A 27,911-nucleotide genomic window follows, 5' to 3' on the forward strand; every position below is an offset into this window, starting at 1 on the left:
ATGGATAGAGCCAAGGTGTATGCGGATGAAAATCGGTCTATAAGAGTATTTGAAGAAGGAGAAAAAGTTTTTCTCAGAATTCCTTCGCACTCGAAGTCGTTGACTTCAGGAGAGTGTGCTAAGTTATCACCTCGATACTGTGGGCCGTGGTTAATTCTAAAGAGAATAGGCAGTGTAGCCTATAAATTAGAATTGCCACAGGGGTGTAAGGTGCACCCGGTTTTTCATGTTTCACGTTTAAAGAAATTTTTACATACTGGTGACTCACTAATCGAAGGTGTGGTTTTGTTTCAAGAGATAGAGGATATTGCAAGACGCAAACCAACAAGAATCCTGGACCGAGGAACAATGCAAATACGAAATCGGAAGATACCCACGGTGTTGGTTGCATGGCATGGTCAGCCTCTATCCGAAGCTACCTGGGAATCCGTATATCAGTTGCGGAGAGTGTTCCCAGACTTTATCATCGAGGACGCTGATGTCTGAAGAGGGAAGGAATGTTACGCTCTAGCCGAGGTAGCATGACCTCGGAAGAATCAGTCGACATTTCCCTTATAGGATCTATCTCTGTAATATATGTGTTTACGCTTCGTGTAAATGATCGGGAGGGATTTAATGTCAAGGTCCTAGGTGAGGGCTGATAGCACCAGACTAGATAGATCTGAGACCAAGGGCCTAGTGCTAAGATTGTGCCTAGGGGCAAGGAATTAAATGCATCCCAAGAGAGGGGTGAAATATTGCATTAGGAAGGCCCTATATGGATGACATGTGGCATCTAGATCTATCTAGGGATTTGGGGTTTGCTAAGGCTAGAGAGAGAAGAGAAGAAACTGATTCATGTGAATTTAAATGCAGATCTCTGTCTCGCTTTGATGTCTTGGCAGAATAGGCTGGGAGGAGAATCAGGGTGCTACTCCCGTGATCAGGCAGAACAGGCTAGTTAAGAGAATAGGAGTGTGATAGTAAGAAAAGATTAGGAAGGCCCTATATGGATGGCATGTGGCATCTAGATCTATCTAGGGATTTGGGGTTTGCTAAGGCTAGAGAGAGAAGAGAAGAAACTGATTCACGTGAATTTAAATGCAGATCTCTGTCTCGCTTTGATGTCTTGGCAGAATAGGCTGGGAGGAGAATCAGGGTGCTACTCCCGTGATCAGGCAGAACAGGCTAGTTAAGAGAATAGGAGTGTGATACAATGGATATGTCTCATGACACCCAATGCAATCCCCTTCCTCCTCCATTTTGATGGAAAGATCTTTTAATTTGGCATGTAGATTTTTGCTTTGGGAATGTCTTGTAACTCCTACAAAAAACGAGTGCCCTATTGTCAGTCCACCAACTCTTCCCTGACTTCTTCCATGCTTTTTTTCACTCTCATTGCCGAGCATCTGCATAGAGGTTGGACATCAAGACATAAGATGCAGCATCCTTTTCATCCAATTGAACTACATGTTCAAAGGCAAGTCTTCCTAGCTCCACATTACCCCACTTTTGACAAGCACCCAATACTATATGCCATGCCAATAGGTCAGGATGAAAAGGCATCTTCCTCACCATCACTACTGCCTTGTCTAATTGGCCTGCACGGCCAAAGAGATCAACCATGCCAATGTAGTGCTCAATAGTTGGAGTGATGCCGTAGTCTTTGCTCATGGCCTCAAAGTAATTCTGGCCCTTATCCACTAGACCCGTGTGAGTGCATACGGTAAGAACAATAGAGAATGTGACCCCATTAGGTTTTATCCCTTCCCCTCTCATTCTCTCAAGCATATTGAAAACCATTTCGCTTTCTCCATGCTGCGCATATCCTGCGAGTCGTACATTCCATGAGACCTCATCTCGAACTGGCAGGTTGTCAAACGCTTCCCGTGCTTCTGCAAGTGAGCCACATTTGGCATACATATCCACCAACGTGTTGCCAATAACAAGATCACTTTCCAACCCCTTTCTGGCTATGTCAGCATGAATCTCTCGGCCTTTGTCTATCACTCCTATGCTGCCACAAGCTTTCAAGCTGCAAGCAAATGTGACACCATCTGGAAAGAGACCCTCCAGTTGCATCTGTTCCAGACACTCGAGCGCTTCCTCAGCAAGACCTTGCTCAGCACATCCTGTGATCAGGGCATTCCATGAGACTTTGTCTCGAATTAGAAGCTTGTTAAAAGCTTCCCGTGCTTCTGCAAGCAAGCCACAATTGGCATACATATCCACCAAGGTGTTGTTAACAACAAGATCTCTTTCCAACCCCTTTCTGGCTATCTCAGTGTGCATTTCTCGACCCTCGTCTATTGCTCCAATGCTGCCACAGGCTTTCAAGCTGCAAACAAATGTGACGGAATTTGGAGAGAGACCCTCCAGTTGCATCTGCTCGAGGCAGTTGACTGCTTCCTGTCCAAGCCCATGCTGGGCATATCCTGCCATCAGCACATTCCATGAGACCTCGTCTCGAACTGGCAGCTTGTCAAATGCTTCCCATGCTTCAGCAAGTGAGCCACATTTTGCATACACATCCACCAAGGTGTTGCCGATGACAAGATCTCTCTCCAACCCTTTTCTCAGTATCTCGGCATGCATTTCTCGGCCCTTGTCTATCGCTCCTATGCTGCCACAGGCTTTCAAGCTGCAAACAAATGTGACAGCATTTGGAGAGAGACCCTCTAATTGCATCTGTTCAAGACACTTGAGCGCTTCCTTGCCAAGTCCACGCTGGGCATATGCTACAATCATTGTAGTCCATGACACGTCATTTTGAACTGGCAGCTTGTCAAACACTTTCTGTGCTTCTGCAAGCAAGCCACATTTGGCATACATATCCACCAATGTGTTGCCAATAACAAGATCTCTTTCCAGCCCCTTCCTGGCTATCTCAACATGCATTTCTCGCCCCTTGTCTATAGCTCCTATGGTGGCACAAGCCTTCATGCTGCAAACAAATGTAACAGCATCTGGAGTGAGACCCTCCAGTTGCATCCATTCAAGACAGTTGAGCGCTTCTTCACCAAGCCCATGCTCAGCATATCCTGCCATCAGTGCATTCCATGAGACCTCATCACGAACTGGCAGCTTGTCAAATGCTTCCCGTGCTTCTGCAAGCGAGCCACATCTTGCATACACATCCACCAAGGAGTTGCCAACAACGAAATCTCTTTCCAGCCCCTTTCTGGCTATCTCAGCATGCATTTCTCGGCCCTTGTCTATTGCTCCCATGCTACCACAAGCTTTAAAGCTGCAAACAAATGTGAGAGAATTTGGAGAGAGACCCTCCATTTGCATCTGTTCAAGGTAGTTGAGCGCTTGCTCACCAAGCCCATGCTCGGCATGTCCTGCGATCAATGCAGTCCATGAGACCTCATTTCGAACTGGCAGCTTGTCAAATGCCTCCTGTGCTTCTGCAAGCAAGCCACACTTGGCATACATATCCACCAAGGTGTTGCCGACAACAAGATCCCTTTCCATCCCCTTTCTGGCTATCTCGGTGTGCATTTCTCGACCCTTGTCTATCGCTCGTATGCTGCCACAAGCTTTCAAGCTGCAAAGAAATGTGACAGCATCAGGAGAGAGAGACTCCAGTTGCATCTGTTCAAAACAGTTAAGGGCTTCCTCACCAAGACCATGCTCAGCATATCCTGCCATGAGTGCAGTCCACGAGACTATATTTCGAACTGGAAGTTTGTCAAATCCTTCCCGTGCTTCTGCAAACGAGCCACATTTGACATACATATCCACGATGCTGCTGCCAACAATGAGATCGTTCTCCAGCCCCTTTCTGGCTATCTCGGCATGTATTTCTCGACCCTCACCTATCGCTCCTACGGTGCCACAAGCTTTAACGCTGCAAACAAATGTGACAGCATTTGGAGAGAAACCCCATAGTTGCATCTGCCAGAGGCAGTCGAGCGCTTCCTCACCAAGCCCATGCTGGGCATATCCCGCAATCAGTGCAGTCCATGAGACCTCATTTCGAACGGGCAACTTCTCAAACACTTCCTGTGCTTCAACGAACAGGCCACATTTGGCATACATATCCACCAAGGTGCCACCAACAACAAGAGCTCTTTCCAGCCCCTTTCTAGCTATCTCAGCGTGTATTTCTCGCCCCTTGTCCATGGCTCTTATGCTGCCACAAGCTTTCAAGCTGCAAACAAATGTGACACCGTTTGGAGACAGACCCTCCACTTGCATTTGTTCAACACAATCAAGCGCTTCCTCAACAAGCCAATGCTGGCAATATCCTGCAATCAAAGCATTCCACGAGACCTCATCTCTAACAGGCAGTTTGTCAAACACTTCCCTTGCTTCTTGAAGCAAACCACATTTGGCATACATACCCACCAAGGTGTTGCCAGCAACAAGATCTTTTTCCAGCCCCTTTCTGGCTATCTCGCTATGTATTTCTCGGCCTCTTTCTGCATCTTTAAGCCTAGCACAACCCTTCAATACAGCCACAAAGGTATACTGGTTAGGGTGTACAGAATCCTGTTGCATTTTCTGGTAGAGGTTAAGGGCATGCTTTGAATCCCCAAATTCAATATATCCCCAGATGAGAGAATTCCAAGAATACTCATTCGGACCAACCAGCTTGTCAAAAACTTGCTGAGCATCGCACATGCTTCCAACTTGCACCAACATTGGGACGAGGTAGTTCCCAAGAGATCTATGATCTGCCAGCCCATTTTTGCACAGATAGGCATACAAGCGCTTGGTACAGGCTAATTTTTTATTTGTTCGGCACTTATGCAAGATGCATATAAGGTTCTGAACTGAAGGCGGCTGGGCCATCCGTTCCATAGACGTGAGTGCCTCCTCTAAGCTGAGCGTTTCCCAGCGAGTCTTCTTGCACACTCCTTGTGCTTTAGATGTATTAACCTTTGCTCTAGCCTCGCCACACTCCTCCCCCAAGCTCTGGTCGTGGGCCTGATTAATGGATACCTTGGGCTTTTCCTCCACCAAGCCAGGGTCTTGGGCCTGACGTGTGGATGCTTTAGGCTTCTTCTCGAGCATGTTTGGATTGTACCAGCCCTCAAACCATAACGACTCCTTGACAATTTTTTGGTTGAGGCCTGAAGGCCTTGGGGGTTTCTGTTGTTAAGTATCACAAGAGACATGTCAGAGTGACCAATCTATACATTTACCTGTGTAAATCATGCAGTTCAGACTCGTCGCACCCTTCCTTTGCAGTGGGAGGGATCCGTGAAGTACTCCTTCGATAAGCGCTTGCCAGGAGTGGGTGTCGCCAGCAAAAGTTTCGTTTGCAATCGGTAGAAAGATGGGCAGCCCTCTTATGACTAAATTATCCATGTAAACAGAGGTGCAAATCTTGCAAAACTACATTAGAGGACGGGATACCTGAACGTGAACGTTCCTCCACCACCGTTCCGCTGTCCTCGGGGGAAGCCATCCGAGACAGAAGGCTTGATTGTCTGCGCAGATGATCTGCCAACCAGTCGTAGTGTAGATCTCCGCTACGAAGAAACCCCGGGCCATGCAGCTGAGCGACGATAGGGCCTGCTGCAGTTGCGTCAGACGTATGACAGAGATGTATATATCTTCATGATCAGTTGTGAAGGACGCACAAAGTGAGGAAGAAGCAGACGATCCCAGCACGTTTTGTCGTAGTATTTATTCTGTCGGTGCTTTCTTCAATGGAGCAGCCGAATTCTGACGTATAGATAATAGGGCCCCTTCAAAAATTCGCACATGCATCCCTTTTCTTAATTTCAGAGTTTGATAGTTCTGTCTCGCAAACTGTTGCACCACTTCAGATTTGAGATTCGGCAAGAAATATTAAGAGTGCATTCCCCCGAGGCGCCACTTGAGTGGGAATGCCAAGTTATGGGCTGAGCGGTGCCCGCCTACGGGTACGGGTGCGGGTGCAGTTGCTTGTGCCAAGGATTTCTCTATCAGCGTCGTCAAAGTGCGAGCGTCTTGAGGGGATACCCACCCAATGGAGTCGCCAAGGCCAAACATATCTGTCAGGCAACCCCGAACTGCCCGGGTGGAGAGCCTATTTTCCCGTCTCCGCCGGTCTTTATGCGGGAATGCACTCTAAGGTGTACGGAATGGCTCCAAGAGGAGGCCACCCGAAGGCTGGCAGTCGGTTGCCCCAGTTTCCAATCGGAATCGGCAATCGGGTCAGAGGGGCGGCGATGATGTGGCTCACAACTTTTGGGTGGCGTGTTCTTCATGCACCCACCAGCTCCGTGTGTGCCTCATGCGACTACTCACCGTTGAATTTTATCCCAGATCTAAGGCTACAGGAGGTGCCTTTTACGAGCCGTCAGATATGGGCTAGGATCCTAAGGCCAAGATTTGTTGCAAGGTTGAAGTATACATGGGGCGACATTGCATAGCAGCATGAAGGAGAGGCGACGCGAATAACCTTGGATAGTTGGAGTCTCTGTAGATTAGCTGGTAAGCTCATAAAGGTTAGGATCAGACGGTCACGATCTACGCTCCGTCGAACCGAATCTTGTTTATCACCAAAAACTGCCAAAATTTGACAACCCATATCTTTTAGTTGACAAATACCAATGGGGTCAAGTAGCATATCAAATCAAATGGCAAGATATAATTTAGATATTTATCATGTTTGTTGTACCATTTAATAAATTGAAATGCATCAAAATAAGCATTTTACAAGTGTATGGCTAATTTTCTCCATGAAGTTTAGAGAAAGATCTCCCATTTAAGGCTATCATTTCTCAAGGCTGAGGATGAAAGGATGGCCCAATTAGGTGCTCCTTTTCCAAGTAGGGTCTTTTAAAAAGAAACCACTGGGCAAGAGTATAGGTAGCAAACATCCTCCATAAACAATTTGCATCTAGTCTCTAGCCAAAACAAGGTGATTCACACATGAATGCCTTGTTGGAACCTCTCTCTCTCTCTCTCTCTCTCTCTCTCTCTCAACGATAGAAGGATAATGAGCTACCTATAGAGACAAGAAGGTGTTAATTAGAGACTTAATATTAGACCCAAAGACTCACTTTCAAACTGATGTAAATGAAAGCTAGTTGTCTATTATACTTAGCTTTTATAATAATTTCACGGACGCTCTATGCACTGCCAAGAGATGTTGTGCACTCTGTTGACTCTCTTGTACTCAAATGTAGTAGTTACTCTTTTTTGGTTGTGCTTTGGCTCATAGGCCTGTGAGGTGTCCTGAAGATGTTAATAAAAGTTTCTCTCTCTCTCTCTCTCTCTCTCTCTCACACACACACACACACATACACACACACACACGTATACTTTCTCAACTTTGAATTATTATTTTAGGTATCCCCCATGAAATCTCTCATTTACACTTTCTTTTTTACCACCCCACACACCAAGCATACTAATCCTCCCATACCTCCTCTAATCCCTTCTCAACCCATGCACTCATTCGGTCCTTACTTCACTTGTGACTTTTTTTTTTTTTAATTTATCTAAGAATCCATATGGTTGTCTATATTGCTAGGTAAATCGATAACAAGCCGGGGAAAATAGGCATTACATGTCTACCTAAACATAACTATGATGTTCTAACACCTAGTTTGTTTAGATGGTGGTAGGTAAGTGGACCTTGACCTCGCAACCTGGACTGCCTAAGGATTTGACATCTTTTTTCAATATTGTGTTTGTCAAACTCAATATTATTAAAAATTCTTAATTTTGGTGGAAAGTTTTGCAAACTGCAGTTGCTGCATTTTTAAACTTAGATGTCTTAAATTCTAGTCTTACAAAGGTATATATAGATGTCTGAAATATTTTTTCCTTATATGTTTTCCTTTTTTAACTTTTTATCCAATTGATGTGTCAAACATTTTTTACTTTTTACTTTTTTCTTGTATGTCTCAAACATCTCTTTTTTTACATTTTATCCAATTGATAGAATTAATTGTATGGCTCAATTATTGATAGGACTTTTTAATCTAAAGACAGTTTGATTTTCCAACTAGCCTTTGGTCGGGCTAGTGACATACAATTAATTCACAACATTGGATAATTCTTTAGCATGGATAATCCCTGGTCATTTTATGATCCATCTTATTTTTATATTATATCTATTTTGCAGAAGTAGTTTATTCGCATCATTTTTTCATTTTGACACTTATCGTATAAATCCACTTTTATTCACTTATTATCAGTAGGTGGGGAGTAAGTTCTATATGGTGGACTTACTCCCCACCATGTGGTCTTACCCTCTAGGTTGGGGGTGGGATACCAAAATACACACACACACATACCAAAAAAAAAAAAAAAAAGATTAGTAGATGTATCTCACATAGATAGACACATATTTCTTTACACACACACACACACACACATGTATACTTTCCCAACTATGAATTATTATTTTATGTATCTCTCCTTGAAATCTTCCATTTACACTCTCTTTTTAACCACTCCACACTCCAATCACACTAATTCTCCCATACCTCCTCTAATCCCTTCTCAACCCATGCACTCATTCGCTCCGTACTCCACTTATGAATTAAACATTTTTTAAAAAATTATCTAAGAATCCATATGGTTGTCTGTATTCCTAGGTAAAGTGATAATAAGCCAGGGAAAACAAGTATTACATATCTACCCATATGGTTGTCTATATTCCTAGGTAAAGTGATATAACTACGATATTCTAACACCTACCTCGGAACCTCGACTACCTGAGGATTCGACATCTTTCTTCAATATTGTGTTTGTCAAACTCAATATTATTTAAAATTCTTTATTTTGGTGGAAATTTTTGCAAACTCTAGTTATTGCATTTTTCAACTTAGATGTCTCAAATTCTAGTCTTACAAATGTATATATAGATGTCTCAAACATTTTTTCCTTATATGTTTTCCTTTTGTAACTTTTTATTCAATTAATGTGTCAAAATTTTTTTAACTTTTTACTTTTTTCTTGTTTCCTTACATGTTTTCCTTTTTATACTTTTTATCCAATTGATGGAATTACTTGTATGGCTCAATTATTGATGGGAATTTTTAATCTAAACACACACACACTCACTCTTTGCTCACTCACAAATCCCTTTTCCTTCAATTCTCCAAATGTCTTGCATCTTCACTCTTTCCCTTATCCTCCCCAAAGGCAATTTCTTTCCTCATCTTACGTCATGATTTCATGCCATTCCCCTCTTTTTTGCAACTCTCTACATCATTAAGACCATGCTACCATACATCACTACTCTTGAAAAGCACATAGGTGAAACCAATTGTATTGGTGTACCTTAAACTTGAGATAATGTGGGTCCCTACTTTCTCTCTTTCCTCCATGCTTATTTACACATTAAAGGGCCCAAGGAGGACTAGCTAGAAGGTCGAAGTCCAATGAAATGATCCTCAATATTTGAAGGAAACAATTTGTTATGCTCAGATTTATGATGCCTTAATGGGAAAGCAAAAGAGTCTTCAATTCCACTTTCTAGATTCGACTAGGAAGGGACTTGCAAGCATGAGTTGTTTAAACAATGAGTACCTCAAAAAATTTCAAAAAACCCAAAGAATGTTTAACAATAATCCAACCAATCCAGTGAATGCAAAAGAACTTTTAAGCCTTCAAAAATGGACTTTGTTTCAAGTGGATAGGAAAGGTCCATATAGTGGAAAAGTGTCTCGATAAATAGATGGAATTATGGCCCCCATCACATGACCACTGTTTTGAGCTCATACAATTCAAGTACTTCCTCTTCCTAGTATCTCAAAATACAAAGAGGGACCTCAATATCATTGATCCAGCTTTGTAGCACATAGCCTTGCTTTGTAAGGTTGTGGCCAGGGGACTTTTGCCAAGATAGGAGCCTTAGAAAGATTTCTTCATTCATTGCATATAGTGTTGCTCTCGTTCACAATTGGGGATTGGATGGATAAGTACTAGGTGCATTTTTACATCAGCGCATCTTAGGATTCCTTCCTCCCCTCTTATGGCTGCCATCCCGAAAGCTTGGGGCATCTTTAGGAGTAATCTTAGAAGAGTATCCATCCTTTTTAGAGGAGATTAATAGGTAGTCTATCCTGTGCCATGATGGCATACTCGAGATCATGGTAGACCTCTTGGTACTTCTTATTACATGTAGTGGTCCAATAAGAGAGATGATTTGCTTCATCTATGGATCCTTGTAAAACACAAACCTTCTGGATGATTTTAGGCTTCAGTTTAGTAAGTCACCTTAGAGGAAATGAAAAACGAATTGAGAGCAGATTGATGAAGCCCTACACTTGGATTAGGTTTCACAAATGGCAGGCCTCACCATAGCTCTACATGGCTTGGGGCTTTTACAAGGTCAGGTATCCCAATTCAGGTCATAGGACTTCAATGAGGTGTAGACAGTAGAAATACAATGCAACAGAGAGATCGTTTGACAACAACGATAGTACAATAACAAGAGGATAGACACAATAGAGCTAAATAAAAATTTTGTATCAGATATAACTGATGGTGCTATCCATGCGTGCGCTCTCCAGTAGAGCTTCGATGGCAATCTAGACAGACTCTGGATGGAGAAGGACTGGAGGTAGGGGTATTGGCATTCGATGTTGAGGCTTGAGAAGTGGCCTCCTTATATAGCCCTTTGCATTAGACCAATTCCACCACATTGATGGGCTAGCGGTGGCATATGTATATTGACTTAGCATAGTGTGTGACTAAGTGTGAGGATGGTGGTACATGTTTTCTTGACTTTCGCCACGGCCAAATACCATTGACCACCGACCATTGATCACACATGCGAGGGCAAATTCACATGCAAATGATCGCGTGCATGCAATGGAGGGCATACCATCATTGGAGGCATTGCCCGCACACTCCCATCATGCCTTGGACCCCACCGTTGGGAGTGTTGCCCCCATACCCCCATCGAGGGCGTTGCCCCCGAACCACCATTGGGGGCATTGCCCCCAAACCCCCAAGATCGGGGGCGTTGCTCCCGAACCCCCAAGGAGTACGTTAATCCTTTTACCATCTCCTAACCATCAAACGGTCACCATGAGACCTCATCTAATGTCAAAACTAGGATCCTTCCAATGTCCACTGCTCACACCATGGCTTCTTCTCATAATGGGGGCCTTACAAAAGGGCACTATGGAACATTGGTAGTTACATATGAAAGTGGGGATTGCACATATACCAACATAGATGGGGATGCCTTGGTTTTTCAATTTTAATGTTCTACAAATGGCAAGCCTCACCATAGCTCTACAACAATTTTTAATGTTTACTCTGAGGGCATGCTATCTAGGTCCTGGGGTAAGGATATCCTTGTGGATGTTGCTTTTGAGCATGTTAGGGTTTTAGGTTGTATTACTTGACTTCAAATTATTATCTATATCCTAACTTGAACAACATTCCCATGGGTTCATGTTAATGTGCTCATAAAGTATTTACAGTGGGACCCCGAGAATGGGAATGGATTAAAGTAAGGAATTGTGCAAAGGGCCTCCCTTCCTTTTACCACATAGTTAGCAATGCTAGGAGGTTTCAGCTCACCCTTAGGGGCTGGAAGCCCACCAAAGCTTGTCATTGGGAGAATTGTCAAATTTCTATAGACTTGCAAAATTTCTTTTGTGGAAGACTTTGCAAAACATTTAGGAATATAAAAATCACTCTTTTCTTTAGAGACTCTATTCATGGAGAGATTGTAGTGAACCTATGGGGTTAGCCCCTATTTGCTTCATTGCCTTTCTATTGAGGAGTCCATTTACCATTATTTATGAGATTACAAGCAAGTGAGGTTTATCTGGAAGAGAATTGCTAGACTTTTGAGGACTTTTATTCCCTCCCCCGCTTCATGACCTGGGGGTCAAGGGCTGTAGCATGACATATGTGGAGATCCAGATGCACAAAGACACATGGTGACTCCCAAGTTCAAGCTTTACACACATTGGATACGATTTATGTAGAAAAGGGGGTAGGGAAAGATTAGAAAATGGGGCTAGAAGAGGGAAAGGGAGAGACAGGGAAAAGGGAGAGAGAGGAAGAGAGAGAAGGAGGGAGACAAGGAAGGAGATAAAGGAAGAGGTGGGAAAGAGAAAGAGAAAAAAGAAAGAACAAAAGATATATTAACATTCGCGAAAGACCTCACAGGACTGTGGGACAAAGTACATAAAAAGAAAAACCCATACAAGCCTATGTGGGATGAAGCAAAGGGTGCGTTAGGGAGTGCTACGCTAAGCTAAATCAAAAAACAAAAGTGAGAAACTAAAAGACTAAAAGATTGAGAGCACAAAATTTGAAACCGCATGTCATGGTGTCTCTCTAATGGGCTACAAAGATATCCCAAATTTGCATTTGTCGAGTTGCCTCTTGTGGTGAAGGATGTGGTCTCCTTGACCTTTGTAGATGGGCTATGTCGAGTGACACCACATCTTTGGCAGTTTTCATTAAGGAGGGCTGAGATGTGGACTGGACCTCGATCATATGTGCTCTAGTCACTATGTGTTGTGTGTGGTCTATAGGTCCCTTGCTCATAAGCATCACATCATCTCTCCTTATTAATCCACACTACCCTCATGTTAGCTAGATCTTCCTCCTCTAGCCCACTATCATATGGAACTAACTCAAATGCATAAAAGTCTGTGACATGTCACTGTACTCGATCTACCTTAGCCTCTTGCAGCATAATTCCCTCTTGCTACTCTCTGATATGTCACAATAGTGTCTCTCTATGTCGTACTTAAACAGATGGAGACCATTGCAAACCTCTCTTGGAAATGGATCAGCCATGACGGTGGACCAAATCCATGCCCCTCTTGAAAAAGGCAATGGTATCATCCACAAATCTCATATTAGGTTGCACAGTGTCACATGCACCCCTGCACTTGGGTGCAAGGTGACACAGTGGCTACATCGACAAGTGTATTATAATTCCCAGATAGGAGATTTTATCATATGCTGTGACCCCTTTGTGAGCCCTTGTCCAGGGACAGTCAGGCACAAGCTACGTAGTTCAGTCTCTCAGCCTTAGGTCAAGTCAGTAGTCAGTTCTTGTTCACTAGTACCCATTGGAGAATAGTAGGTTAAGTGTTTCCATCTTATAGTTTAGGTCTTAGCCTAGGTTAGGAGTCCCTTTAGGGTCCCCAAAGGCTGGACAGGTAAGCAGGGAAGGCAGCCTGCAAAGGCTGCCCAAAAACTCCCCTGGCAAATGAGCCAGGGAGGGCTTTTTATAGGCTAGTTGTAGGCCAGCCAGTCTATAAAACAGAGTCTGTAAAACAGACTGAGTCAATCTGTTTACAGGCTGGGTTGGCTCAGTCCAGCGCTATAAAAGGGCCCCTTGGCTGCCCTGTTTTCTCATTCAGCTCCACTTCAGCCTCCTATGCAGCCCCTGAGATCCTTAGATCTGGCCCTGCTCTAGCCTCTTGTGCAGCCCCTGAGATCCTCAGATCTGGCCCTACTCTAGCCTCAGTCCCTTGGCCATCAGTTCAGCCTGATCTGAAGGTGACCACGCAGCACAACAGTTGGAGGTTTGGACGAGCAAACGGAGAGAGGTTTGGACACTGTTTCCTCAGCTTTCTCAGCTCTCTTTTACAGTTTACACAGCTCACTCTCAGCTCTATATTTTTGTCATCACTCAGTTCTCTCATAGGATCTATCACTTCTAGCTTTTCACTCTCTTACTCACGCAGTAACCCTGCATTCCGCTAGACAGCACAAGCCTCTTCCTTGCCTTGCAGAAGCATCCTACATCATCAGTGTGGATAGCATCAAGGTCTCGGTATTGGTCGGCATTGCCTCTCAGGTCTTTGGGTCTGTTATACGTGTGCACAGTGAGCTCTTCAGAAGCGTGTTCCGTGCTCTCTTGAAGAGTGTTCTTTGTATTTCTCAGTTCTCCAAGTATAAAGCAAATTCTCCCCTGATTGGGGGAGGGGGCCCTCAGTGGGTACAGGGACCCAATCGGTTGTCGACTCTACTCTCTCTCTACCCTCATCTCCTTCCTCTCTCTATGGTAAACAACGCTCATTCCTCGCTAAAGGTTTAAAGAAGGTCTTGCTGTGAATTAAACGATCAGATAATCATTGCATGTTACACACAGACACATAAGAAATGTTGCTTTGTCTTGATCTCCCCCAATGTGCATAACTTGCAGATCCATTGCTCTCTAGGTATGCTTACAACTCTCCTTGCCTCACTCAGTTGATGGGATGAGACCTACATCTATCCAATGGCAATCCTCAGTGCAAGTGAAACTCCTCTGTCCTCAAGGTATTGCGGGCTGATGATGAGTCCATCCTTTGATACTCTGAAGAAGTGGTCGTGTTAGAATTGGATCTTGGTGGGGAGATCCTGGTCTCCCCCAAATCCAAGACATAAGGAGTTGAAAGAGATCTAACCATATGATATGGTTAATCTCATCTCATGGGATCCACTTGGGTTGCATCCATGATCTATTAAAAGGGGAGAAGTTGGTCCATCTGAATACCACGATTGGCAAACCATGTGGAAACACATGCATACCATATTGTACCAAGCTTGCTATCTGCTAGCTGTCTAGATGACTCTAGTGCCATCCTTGACAATCTCCACTAGGATAGGTCCCCAACTCTGTAGAAGGAATGTCATTGTCTGAAAAATAGCATCAACTTGGAGAGGTGTTGTGGCAAAATCTACCTATATTATCTAATGGGGCACTAAGGGCTTACTCTGAATCAAAATCTACCTATATTATCTAATGGGGGACTAAGGGCTTACTCTGAATCAAAATCTACCTATATTATCTAATGGGGGACTAAGGGCTTACTCTGAATCATCCTCGACTGCATAATCACCTATAGCCACTCAAATCTCCTCTACTCTATCACCGACAGATTACTCCCCGAAAAAGGTGTTGCATACATGGTGGTCAGTCTCACTAGAGTATTGAAAAACTAGCACTTCATTGGTAGATCTTGAAAGTGCTCCTAAAGGCATTTTGCCTCTAGTCGGGCTGGTTCCTTGTCCTCATGTGAGTCATGCCCTAGCTGGATAGGTCATCATGAAAACTTGCCCTATAAAGACTATCCCCAAGGATATCTAAGACTTCACTATTTCCACTGCCTTACCTCGATAAATGAAGCTATGGCATTTGAGTACTGCACATGAGGTGTTGAAGATCATAACATTGGTCTTACAAAGGTTAACTATAAGGTCTCTTTGCAAAACACATGCATGGCCTCCAGATGTCTCTACAATACCTCCGCTAAAGATGATGCAAGGATGATGTCATATGCATATAGCAATATTTGTATCATCAAATTAGCCAGCAGAATGATCCTAGGTGATCAATAAAGTATGTGATCTCATTAATGTAGAGCCCAAAAAGATTCAGTGAATGTTAACCGCCATAAGTACTTGGGATTCATTATCTCAAGTGAGGGCATCCGACATGACCCTAAAAAGGTAGTAGCGATCGATGACATAGATGGAAAAAAGGGTATTTGGGGGAGCGATAGAGGACGGTGACTTGTGTCCCTCTAATCTAGGCTCTCTCCCTCCTCTCACACCTGAGTATAGATCTCTTCCTTTGAGCTTTTTGTGGCACTCAACGTCCACTTTGCTGCATGCGACACTAATAGAGAACCCTTCATTTCTCATTCATGATGTGACAATGTCCTCTCCTCTTATCACTCTTTGACCTTCTTTTGAAAAGGATTACAAGGGCCCTGACCTCTCTAATCTTGCCTCCTTCCCCCACTAGTCGACAACCTTCTAGCTCCACCTTAGCAGCATTCGGAGACTCCCGAAGTAGAGAAATCTGGTCAGCCCCTGCTGATTCCCAAGGAAGAACCTTCGAATGCATCTCAGGTCATGGTGGAAGCATGTTGGGCAAGCCATCAGTAGGTCGTGGTGCTTTTCAATTCGGAACACGGTCTTTGGTTATGCTAGACAAACTACAGCATTTGGCTCCTCGTACGTGGGGGCTCTTCAACAAAGTAGAAGAGGCTTCTTCTCTGCTCTTCAGAGAACGATAAAACTTTCTAGCAGCTTCCGAACAAGAGGGAGTACAAAAAGAGAAGCATGGGTCCCAGACCAATCCTGCAAAGTCGACCTAAGAAAATGGTGATGCGTCCTCCAAGAACCCCCATGGGGGCAACCACCCCGACCATCGATAGCCCAGTTACTGGAGAACGAATACCTAAAGCTTCATGAGAATTTGAAGATGCGAGCTCAGGGCTTTCAGGAGAGAGGGCACCTTTTGGATCAGGTAGAACTGTCTTCGTCCGGATAGATGAAGGCCTTCTTGAAGAGTCTATCAATTGGCTTGAGTCTTATGCACTAGTGGGATACCTGCATGGTCCTTGCCCTCCGATTGGTTTCCTTGAGAATTGGTTTTGTACCAACTGGAGTCGTAGAGGTCTCACAGTCACCAATGTCCATTTCCTTCAGTGAGGGTACTTGATCTTTCTTTTTGAAAGAGCTAATTTTGTGTCGAGTCTTACATCATGGACTATGGACAACTCATAATCAACCTCTGTATCTTGATAGATGGTCTCCATCCTTCAACCCGGATAATCCTAGGTCCACTGTTCTTTCGGTTTGGGTATAATTGCTTGACTTACTGTTTTCTCTATGTAACCAAGACGTGTCACTATGCAGCAGCTTAGGAGAGGTGGTAAGCATTGAAAGAGAGCAATTTATCAATCCTAGAGGGAACCCGCAGCTGTGTGCCCAACTAGATTTAGCAGAAGGTCTCCCTAAAACTATAGTGATCCTCAACTGTAGGGGTGGAGTGATCAAGGAGCAAAAAGTTCTATATAAGAACCTGCCAAACTCTTTCTTTCTGTGTGGTCTTTCTTATCATACTGTAAAAAATTATCCTTTTAAGAAAACCAAACCCAAAGTGAACGCTGAACCTACTCAGGTTCCTAAGGAGAAGTGGGTACCTCAACAGTCGGAAGTTCCTGAGTGCTCAAGTAGTCCGATGAAATCGAAAGGAGACAAAAGTGCTTAGCTTGAGTCCAAGCTTGCACTTGATATTCCCATGAAAAATGCCTTCGAGGCTTTGTCAGAGCCGCTTCCTGAAGCAAACCTTCCGGAAGAGGAATGGGCCAAGGATTTGGAAGAGGAAGTCAACAAGTGTGATGATATGTTGACTGAGGATTTTGATGACTCTGAGGAAGATCTGCCTCTACCACCTCAAGTAGATAAAGATATAGTTGTCAAAGGAAAACCAACAGTCACCGCCCACAGTAAGAGGAGGCTATTTATAGCTAAAGGTCCTTCTGCTCATGCAAGTAGCACAAACCCCAGGGCTAAAAAGGGGCAGAAGAAACATGGTAAGTAAACCCGTATCTTTCCTAACCCTGAACAAATGTGGTCTCACTGACCCCAACAGAGCCCCAATAGGGCAGGTATTTTGGCCACTTGCCTCCTCATATCCAGTGGAGTGCTTGTGTAGCATATTGCTTGAATAATTTATTGAAAGACATTGACAAATTGGATTGGGTCAAGAATGTTATTGACAATGGAAAAGAGGTGGTTAACTTCATCACACGACATAATTTTTCTCTTGCTTTGTACTGTAAATTTACCTACAAGGAGCTTTTGAAGTATGCAGAGATAAGATTTGCATACAACTTTTTGATGCTTCGCAGGCTCCTTGAAATGAGACCTGCACTGAAACAAGTTGTGGCAAGCGCAGAGTGGGATGCATGGCCCACTTCTAGGCAAGCTCTTGGAATTTATTGTTATGACTTGTGCATAGGCAGTGATGAATTTTGGACTGATGCATCTCACATTGTTGATCTATGTGTGCCTATTGTGAAGCTGCTTAACCGAGTTGATGGAGATATGCCTTTTCTTGGTAAGGTGTATGAGGGGATGGATCGGATGATTGAGAATATCAGAGAAATAGAAAAGGATCCCCAAAGGTTGAGAGAATTGGAAGAGTTGGCTGTGAGCAGATGGAATCAATATTACTCTCCCATGCATGCAGCTGCCTTTGTGTTGGACCCGGAGTTTCAACACAAGGCAAGTGCACAACAGAGTGATGCAGAGGTTGTTCGTGGTTGGAACCTCACTCTTCAGAAGATGATGCCAACTCCTGATGGACAGCGGAGGATAAAAGACCAGCTTGCCAATTATCGCAATAAGGAAGGCATGTATGGATGGCCAGATGCACAGCATGATAGGTAATATTAACTCATTTTAATTTTCAAATTTTAGGAACTTGTAATTTGTTATTTAATACAAAATTAGAAATCTGAAATTTATGAGTTTTGGAATTTCAGATTTCGAGTTGGGGCTATTACATGGTGGGAGGATTATGGAGTTGATTCCCCCGAGTTGCAAAAGCTTGCCATCCGCATTCTAAGCCAAGCTTGCACCTCCTCTTCTTGTGAGCGTTTGTGGAGTAGCTTTGCCCATATGCACACAAAGAAGAGAAATCGTCTGCAAACGCAACGGGCCAATGATCTTGTCTTTGTTAATGCAAACTTGTGTTTGCTTAACAAGATGAGACACACGTATATGCATGACAAATATATTGGATTTCATAGCCTAGATGATGCCCACTCACCTGATGATGATGATTTGTTAGTAGAGGAGAATGATGATGATGAGGAGGAGGAGGTAGAGGTTGAGTCTCAGGATGAGGATGAGCTTATTATTTGATCATATCATCCTCGATGTAGCCTTTTTTGGGTTTCAGCTTTCTTTTTGTTACTATGACATTTGTGCTTTGAAAGCTGAATTACCATTTATGAATCATGATTGGTTTCTTAAATATCATGAATCATGAATCATTTTTCCATTTTGTAACTTGTCATAGGATTTATAAATTACCCCACCTTGCATAATTGAAATTTGCATTGTGTGATTGGTTGAACAATGAAACTTCAATCTTCAAAGTTCAAAGTTACAATCAATATTAGGTAGAGCTATAGCTTATTGTGCACTTTTTTTGAAGGTAGAGCACTCTAAATGTATGTATGCATTACTCTAAACCCCCTTGATGATGTGGCGTTTCCCCGTTTCACCCCCTCTCAAAAATCCCTAAACGTCTCCGTTTCCCATTTCCGTTTCCCCGTTTCCCGTAACTCTGTTGTGATTAGAGATTCTGAGCTCCAAACATGAAGTGATCTTAAAGAATCTCTTCAACTGGTGGACTTGAATTGTGCAGGGGACCTAACATGGCCTAACAGATAGATAGGAGAATTAAGGAGAGAATCAAGGCTGGACAGAGCCTACTTCTCTCATAATCTCCTCCAAAATACCTCCAAATCCAGAGGCACTGTTTTTACTACTCTTGCAATTTGGCCACAAGCTTCTACTAGTTACTTGTGACTTTGTCTCAAGAAGCAGGTCCTCATCCTAGTTTAAGGCTGACCCCAGCCATTTCAAACTAGGAACTATTCAATGCAAAGTCAAAGAGCTATGGACTACCCCCAGATACACTGGTGAAACAACTGTTGCAGAGTTTGGGTTAAGGAATGTGCTAGAAATGCAGTAAGTCTTAAAATAGGCTAGAAAACTCAGAGATAAGGTTCGTCGCAAGAGACTCGATGCTGTCAAAGAGAGATTTGATGAACTGGAGGCCCAAGCACACAACGGGGATCTTCAAGCACATATTTTATCAAGACTAAGCTAGCAAGGCTTGAGCACATAAAATACTCCCCAGCTAGAATGTATACCAGAAGATGGTGGGCAGGCAAATTGGATAGACCAATCAAAGAAACTTTCAAGATCATTCGCAGAAAAAGAGCGGCTAAGAAAATCCCCTTTCTTGAAGTTAGTGAAAATAGATGGGCACAGTAAGACCACTGAAAATAAGTATTTTATTTGCAACCATTATGCAGGCAAATAACAAAGTGATAAAGGCAAGAATCAGATGTGAGGATACAAGATAAGGAGTAGTCACAGTTCTAGGTCTTCATAGTTTGGAGGCGCCTCTTTCTTTGAAGGAAGCATCATCACCCCTTTACAAGGCTGTTTTTGGTTATATTCCAACCCTGATTTGAGCCTACCTGGGCCCCATTTCAAAGAGTCGTCTTCGGCCATCATCTTGAGCCTCTCAATTGAAATTTTGGGGGTAGCCATATTCATCAGATTGAAACCAGAATTTCAAGCCTTTCCAACCCATCTTTACCAGCCCCTACAAGGCTGTTTTCAGCTACCTTTTTCAAGGCCTCTCCATCAAGAATTCGCAGCCATCCAGCAAATGTGCATGCATTCGGCCATAGTTGGATAGCAGCATTGCTTTATTACATACCATGGGACTGTCAAATGCTTATGGAGGGAACATGGGGCAATATGCCTATTATTTTGGGCAACTTATGTAGGGCTTTGAACAGCATGCCTCTTGTTTTGGGTAGCTTATGCAGCTTATGCAGGGCTCTTTAAGCAGGATGCCTCTGGTTTCGGGCAGCTTATGCAGGGCTTTGAGCAGCATGCAAAAAGCTTATGCACAGCCCAATGGAATTCTTTTGATTACCATTCACAGTCTATTGTCCCCCACTACATTGGATGTGTTGCATCAAGTTTTGGGATTATTGAGGAGATTGTCGTGCATCAGATTGCAAGTGCCAATACATGGTAGCAATATTTATCATGTGTTGTATGCAGCATGACGACACCATTCCAAACTTCTACGTATACTCAATGTGTTGTGATGTAGCTGCAGGATTAAAAGTGTCATGCATATCTTGTTCTTGCTGCACAAGCTGCTCCTCATCATTGTGTGTACGTAGCATGATGACACCATTCTGAACTTATACATATACTCAAGGTGTTGTGATGCAGCTGTAGGATTAAAAGTGTCATGCATATCTTGTTGCTGCACAAGCTGCTCCTCATCATTGTGTGTATGTTTACTTTGGCATCCTTTGCTATTATCTGTGTGGTCTTCTATATTTTCTCCCTTTATGGAGACCATACGATGCTCAATACTGACCTCTCCTTGGAGACTTTGTCCTCAAAGTTTGCATGCCTGAAGTATCAAGTGCATCCAAATCCTTATCTTGCTGGTCAACATCTCCATCTTGATGTCTATCATATATTTGCTCATCATTGCTTGGCTCATTATCTATCCTTTTATCCGTCAGGCCTACTTCATTGTCAATGTTATGTAGACTTGTTCCATCACTTTGCATATAGGTATTGCTTCCATTAGTATGCTTAACTCCAAGGTTATCATCTGGAGCAATGTATTGCTTCTGCAAACATATATAACAGCCCCTCTTGCTATTCCATAAGGTGAGCTGCTATTTTATTTGAGCAGCTATCCCCTCAAAACCCCTTAAAGTTTGTTTTGTAGTTTTGTAGCTTGAAAACAACATTAGGAAAAAAGGGAGCTCATTTTGGGGCCCTGTAAGAAATTCACTATTTTCTCTTTTCTCTCTCTACAAAAGCAAGAAAATATGGATACTTGCGTGAGAAATGTCAGTGTGAAAAGGAATAAATATATTCTTTCACATGCTTTACATTCAATGTTCATATAAGAGCAACACTTTTCTGTGCAAAATTTGGTGATTCTGACACTGCAGACGCGTCCGGAACGGCCCAAAACCCCAAGAACGGCACTGGAAACGCTAGAATCGGACATCCGGAGGCCCGGAAACGGCCAAAAAAGGCCGAAAAGTGGGATTTGCAGCAAAATGCGATCTGGCACCTAAATGAGCTCCCTTTTTTCCTAATGCTAGATTCTTGTCAAGAACCTGATGTTGTATAGAAGGTATCCAAACACTCCATCGCTACAAGAACTTGGGAGTTTCTAGGCGTGAGATTATTATCGTCCGCAAATTGCTTTCCAAAAGGCAATTCAATTCCTTTGACCACACCATCATGCATTTTGTCAATGAGCAACCAGCCCAAAGCATCAGTGGTAGTTGGCGATAGCATACAGTAGGGGGGCAAAGGAGTAGCCTTGTCTAATAGATCTCTTCAAAGGAAAGGGTGAAGACATCTCACCATTGATGCACACCTTGGCCAAGGCATTTGAAAGTAGAAGTTTGATAGAAGAAATTAAATTTGGACCAAGTCCCATGTCTCTCATAGATTGGGTTAAGAATTCCCAAGCCTATCATAGGCTTTATCGAAATCTACTTTGATAAAGCAAATATCTTGTCTCGACTTCCCTAGCATGTTCACAACCCTCCCAGATGTTGACAATAGCCTCCAAAAGGTGCCTTCCTTTTATAAATCCCTCCTGTTCATGCAAGATCCATCTATCCATCTTGTACTAAATCTTGAGGGCCAATGCTTTGGCAAAGATTTTGTAGCTGCAGTTAAGCATGGTGAGAGGTCTCCAATCTTTAATCACATCCTTCCTGCCTTCTTTGGGAATCAGTTTAATTATACCACTATTCATATGCTCAGGAAGAGACGAGGTAGATATACTTTCTTGCCAAAACTCAAGGAGCTTGGGGCCAACCCAATCCCAAAAAGTTTTGTAGAAATCAATAGGTAGACTATCTTCTCTTGAGGTTTTGCCATCCTTCATGATGAGAACAGCTTAGTACTGAGCACTTAGCATGGGTGATGATGCCCATTTAGTAGCTCCACCGTTTCAGCTTATTGTATCAGGTTTCTTTCAATCTCATAGACCCATCAGTCTTTCAAAGATTTTAAAAATCTCTCTCTCTCTCTCTCTCTCTCTCTCGTCCCATCAACAGAGGATTGAGGCAAGGAGAGCCACAAGTACACCAAGAGAACAACAGATCTATAGACTATGCATGTTGGAGGAGGTGGAGACGAAGGAGGACTTCCTATGTACTTTCCCTATTTACTATGAGATCCGAGGACGATACTATTTCAGGAGGCACACAGTTTTGGGCCTCTCTTCCAGCTGATTCACTTCCAGGACCAGGTTTGCATTGGCCGCTATCTGATGGAGATGCCACAACATAGAGAAACTTTGTTGCCCTGATCAGAGAGCGGAGGAGACACATGAGACAGTGATAGATTGAGCCCTGTGCCATGTCACATATTTTTATAGATTTGAGTCTGCCCCTGGACATAGTGGAGTAGAGGAGGAGATAGATGATATGAGGACTGCATGGGTCAATGGAATGAGACGACGATGAGGAGAGATGCGACCAAAGATATAGGAGCTACACACGATGCAAAGACGGACCAGGACACGCAAAGATGGAGATTCAACCCATCACATCTATACTCAAAGGGAATCGATTGACCAGATGCGTCACTCTTGACATGGTCCACTGGATACAGAGATCATGGAGACCACGCCCTCCGCCGTCGCAAAGAGAAATGACCGGACAAACACAGATACGAGACATTTTCGCAACTCATAAGAGAGTTACCTTGGCACGGGATTATTTATTTTGAATCTGAGACTCAATACTAGTTTTGACTCTTGTATTTTGAGTTTAGTTTAGCATAGTATTCAGCAAAGGGCCTTAGCGGGCCCTTGCTTCAGCCCATAGTGGCTTGTATGAGTTATCTATGTGATTGTACTTTGTCTCATAGGCCCGCAAGGCCTCCCGAAGACGGTAATACATCTCTCTTTCTCTCTCTCTCTCTCTCTCTCTCCCCTCCGCTCTTCTAGCCCATTTCTCTTATCTGCCCTTACCCCCTTTTTTGCATAACACGTTGAAACAAGGAGGGAGGACTCGACGAACAACCTCCTCTCCACGAATGTGTTGTAGACACGAATTGACGAGCAACCTCCTACACACCACATCTCCATTCCAAATGTATGCCCGCAGCTGCATCTGTCCCCAAGACTTCACGAAGGACGAATACACAAAACATCTTCATCATTGTTGGGCAGCTGCATCCGTCCCCAAAGACTTCACAACCTTGACCTGCCATCAACCAGTTCTTGATACCTGCCACCACTGTGCACATACACATCCAGCTGCCCAATTCATAGCCGCGATGGCGTCGCCCACTGTCCATCGCCTCTATTCCCAAGTTTAGAGTCACGATAGAAGGTTAGGTTAGTCAGGTGGGCTGGGTTAGGTTATATAGGTTTAGTTCGACCAGTTGGTTCACATAACTAGGATTCAATTTGCTGCTTGGATTAAGTTAGTTGGTTAAGTTAACCAAGCTTGAGTCAAGTTATGGCTTGGGTTGAGTTAAACTAGAAAAGTGGTCCTAAGTGTATTCTTTTGGGCACGCCATTTCAGCCTGTCAAGATCATAAGCTATGTGGAATAGAGCAAGGACTCTTGGCATATAGATCTGAACCCTCATCTCTCTATTTCGGGTTCATGGAGGTTGTGGCTCTATGCACGAGTCCCATAAAGTATCTTCAGTGGGACCCCGGAGAGTGGGAATGAATTGTTGCAGGTAACCAAGAGAGGAGTCTTCCATTTTTTGGTTGCACGGTCAGTAATGCTAGAAGGTTCTAGCACAAACATTAAGAGGGGCACTGGATGCACTAGGTCACCTGTAGTCCCGACAAGAACCTCTTTCCTTTATTGAAGACATGGATCACCATTTGCATCTCCGACAAGAATGGTCTTCTGCTTTTCAATATCTGCCCATTGGTTACATGACAGTCATTACAAACCCGGAGATTCTTTGATAGTGGTCCATTGGCTTTCTGCTCTTCGATATCAGTCTATTGGTTAGAAAAATGGAGATTCTTGACAACGCATAGGTGTCCCCCCCCTTTGGATATATCAATTAGAGCCAGCTTCTCAGCGTGCCCACATTACCCATCTTGCTTTACATCAATGAATCTCTTGTGACAGCCGATGCAAATCTGGGCCATACCTTTCTTCATTTTGAGGAAACGATCTTCCACGTTTGCTATATTTCTGCTTTTGGCATGTCTTGTATCCCCTAACAAAACAAATGGACAGTCTCACTATTGTCAGTCCACCAACTCTGTCCTGGCTTTTTCCATGCTTGTTTTTACACTTTCATTGCCCAGACCTTCTACTCCTCCTCAAAGTGAGCATCTGCATAGATGTTGGACATCAAGACATAGGATGCAGCATCCTTCTCATCCAATTGCACTGCATGTTCAAACGCCAGTCTTCCGAGCTCTACATTCCCCCACTTTCGACAAGCACCCAACACCATATGCCATGCCACAAGATCAGGATGGAAAGGCATCTTCTTCAACGTCGCTATTGCCTCGTCTAGTTGGCCTGCACGACCAAAGAGATCAACCATGCCAATGTGGTGCTCCATAGATGGAGTGACGCCGTAGTCTCTGCTCATGGCCTCAAAGTACTTCTGGCCTTTATCCACTAGACCTGTGTGACTGCATACACTGAGAATGATAGAGAATGTGATCCCACTTGGCTGTATCCCTTCTTCTCTCATCCTCTTTAGTATATGGAAAACCATTTCACTTTCTCCATGCTCGGCACATCCTGCAATCAGTGCATTCCATGAGACCTCAGCTCGAACTCGCAACTTGTCAAATGCTTCCCATGCTTCTGCAATCGAGCCACATTTAGCATACATATTCACCAAAGTGTTGCCAACAAGTGGATCTGTTTCCAGGCCCATTCTGGCTATTTCCGAATGCATTTCTCGGCCCTTGTCTATCACTCCTATGCAGCCACAAGCTTTCAAGCTGCAAACAAATGTGATAGCATCTGGAGACAGACCCTGCAGTTGCATCTGTTCGAGGCAGTTGAGTGCTTCCTCACCCAGCCCACAGTCTGCATATCCCGCCACAAGTGCAGTCCAGGAGACTACGGTACGAACCGGCAGCTTGTCAAACGCTTCTCGTGCTTCTGCAAGCGAACCACATTTGGCATACATATCCAGCAAGCCATTGCCAACAGCAAGATCTCTTTCCAGCCCCCTTTTGACTATCTCCAAATGCATTTCTCGGCCCCTTTCTATCGCTCCTATGCTGCCACAAGCTTTCAAGCTGCAAACAAACGTGATAGCATCTGGAGAGAAACCCCCCAATTGCATTTGTTCAAGACAGTTAAGTGCTTCCTCACCAAGACCATGCTCGGCATATCCTGCAATCAGTACAGTCCACAAGACCTCGTCTCGAACTGGCAGCTTATCAAACACTTCTTGTGCTTCTGCAAGTGAGCCACAATTCGCATACATATCCACCAAGCTGTTGCCAACAATGAGATCTTTTTCCAGTCCCTTCCTGGCTGTCTCCATGTGCACTTCTCGGCCCTTGTCTATTGCTCCTATGTTGCCACAAGCTTTCAAGCTGCAAACATATGTAACAGCTTCTACTGAGAGACCCTCCAGTTGCATCTGTTCAAGACAGTTGAGCGCTTCCTCACCAAGCCCATGGTCAGCATATCCTGTAATCAATGCATTCCACGAGACCTCATCCCGAACTGGCAGCTTGTCAAATGCTTCCTGTGCTTCTGCAAGCAAGCCACATTTGGCATACATATCCACCAAGGTGTTGCCAACAATAGGATTTCTTTCCAGCCCTTTCCTGGCTATCTCAGCGTGCATTTCTCGGCCCTTGTCTATCGCTTCTATGCTGCCACAAGCTTTCAAGCTGCAGACAAATGTGACAGCATCTGGAGAGAGACCCTCCACTTGCATCTGTTCAACACACTTGAGTGCTTCCTCACCAAGCCCATGCTCGGCATATCCTGCCACTAGTGCAGTCCACGAGACTACATTTCGAACTGGGAGCTTGTTAAATGTTTCCCGTGCTTCTACAAGCGAGCCACATTTGGCGTACATATCCACCAAGGTGCTACCAACAACAAGATCTCTTTCCAGCCCCTTTCTGGCTATCTCGGCGTGTATTTCTTGGCCCTTGTCCATGGCTCTTATGCTACCACAAGCTTTCAAGCTGCAAACAAACGTGACAGCAGTTGGGGAGAGACCCTCCACTTGCATCTGTTTGATACAGTTGAGTGTTTCCTCTCCAAGCCCATGCTGGGCATATCCTGTAATTAGTGCATTCCACGAGACCACGTCTCGAACTGCCAGCTTGTCAAACGCTTCCCGTGCTTCTGCAAGTGAGCCACATTTGGCGTACATATCCACCAAGGTGTTACCAGAAACAAGATCTTTTTCCAGCCCCATTCTGGCTATCTCTGCATGAACTTCTCGGCCTCTTTCGGCCTCTTTCAGCCTAGCACAAGCTTTTAGTACGACAACAATGGTATACTTGCTAGGGTGTACAGAATCCTCTTGCATTTTCTGGTAGAGATTGAGGGCATGCTTTGAATCCCCAAATTCAATATAGCCTGAGATGAGGGACGTCCAAGAATACTCATTCCGATCAACCAACTTGTTAAAAACCTGCTGAGCATCGCCCATGCTTCCAGCTTGCACCAGCATTGGGACGAGGTAGTTCCCAAGAGATCTATGATCTTCGAGACCATTTTTGCACAGATAGGCGTACAAGCGCTTGGTATACGCTACATTTTTCTTTGTTCTGCAATTATGCAAGATGCATGTAAGGTTCTGAAATGAAGGCGGCTGGGGCATTTGTTCCATAGACGTGAGTGCCTCCTCTATTCTGTGCGTTTCCCAGCCATGCAGTTCTTGTGCATTGGCCTTTAATCCAGCCTTGCCACACTCCTCCACCAAGCCACGATCTTGGGCCAGACGAGGGGATGATTTGGACTTCTTCTCTGGCATGTTTTTAGCCCAACCTGGATTGTACCAGCCTCCTATCCGTAGCCGCTCCTTGGTAATCTTATGCTTGAACTCTACATACCTTGGAATTTTCTGTTGTTAAGATTCACAAGAGACTCGTAAGACTAGTCGATCGACAGATTTACCTGTACAATCCAGACTCTTCGTACACTTACTTTGCTCTTTCGGCTGTCCCACCACTGGGAGGGATCCGTGAAGTACTCCTTCGATAAGCTCTCGGTCCCTAACCTACCTGCGAAGCGCCACGAGTAGACGTCGCCATGAATCTTTTTCCCAAAATCGGTAAAAAAATATGACAGCTAAATTACCCACGTAAAGAGGAAGAAAATCGTGACTGTTGCAAGCGACGGCAGTACCTGAAACCACCGCTCCACTGTCGTGGAGGGAAGCCATCGGGGTATCTTCAGCCTGCTCCCGTGTTCATCATCATCA

The 27,911-nt window shown here is 44.0% G+C and overlaps 1 pseudogene across 1 annotated transcript; it reads right to left on the minus strand.

Annotated features, from left to right (window-relative positions):
• Window positions 1–1,133: 1,133 nt before the first annotated feature.
• LOC147899663 (pentatricopeptide repeat-containing protein At3g09040, mitochondrial-like) lies at window positions 1,134–27,911 on the minus strand (annotated as a pseudogene). The gene is made up of 4 exons (XR_015541380.1): window positions 27,836–27,911; window positions 27,635–27,711; window positions 25,272–27,551; window positions 1,134–4,257 (listed from the first exon to the last, which is right to left on the minus strand). The product of XR_015541380.1 is annotated as a pentatricopeptide repeat-containing protein At3g09040, mitochondrial-like (transcript).

The sequence above is a fragment of the Dipteris shenzhenensis genome, chromosome 8 (genome assembly GCF_047967505.1).
Source record: "Dipteris shenzhenensis isolate YYH24624 ecotype China chromosome 8, Dip_SZ_1.0, whole genome shotgun sequence".
NCBI classification, from domain to species: domain Eukaryota; kingdom Viridiplantae; phylum Streptophyta; class Polypodiopsida; order Gleicheniales; family Dipteridaceae; genus Dipteris; species Dipteris shenzhenensis.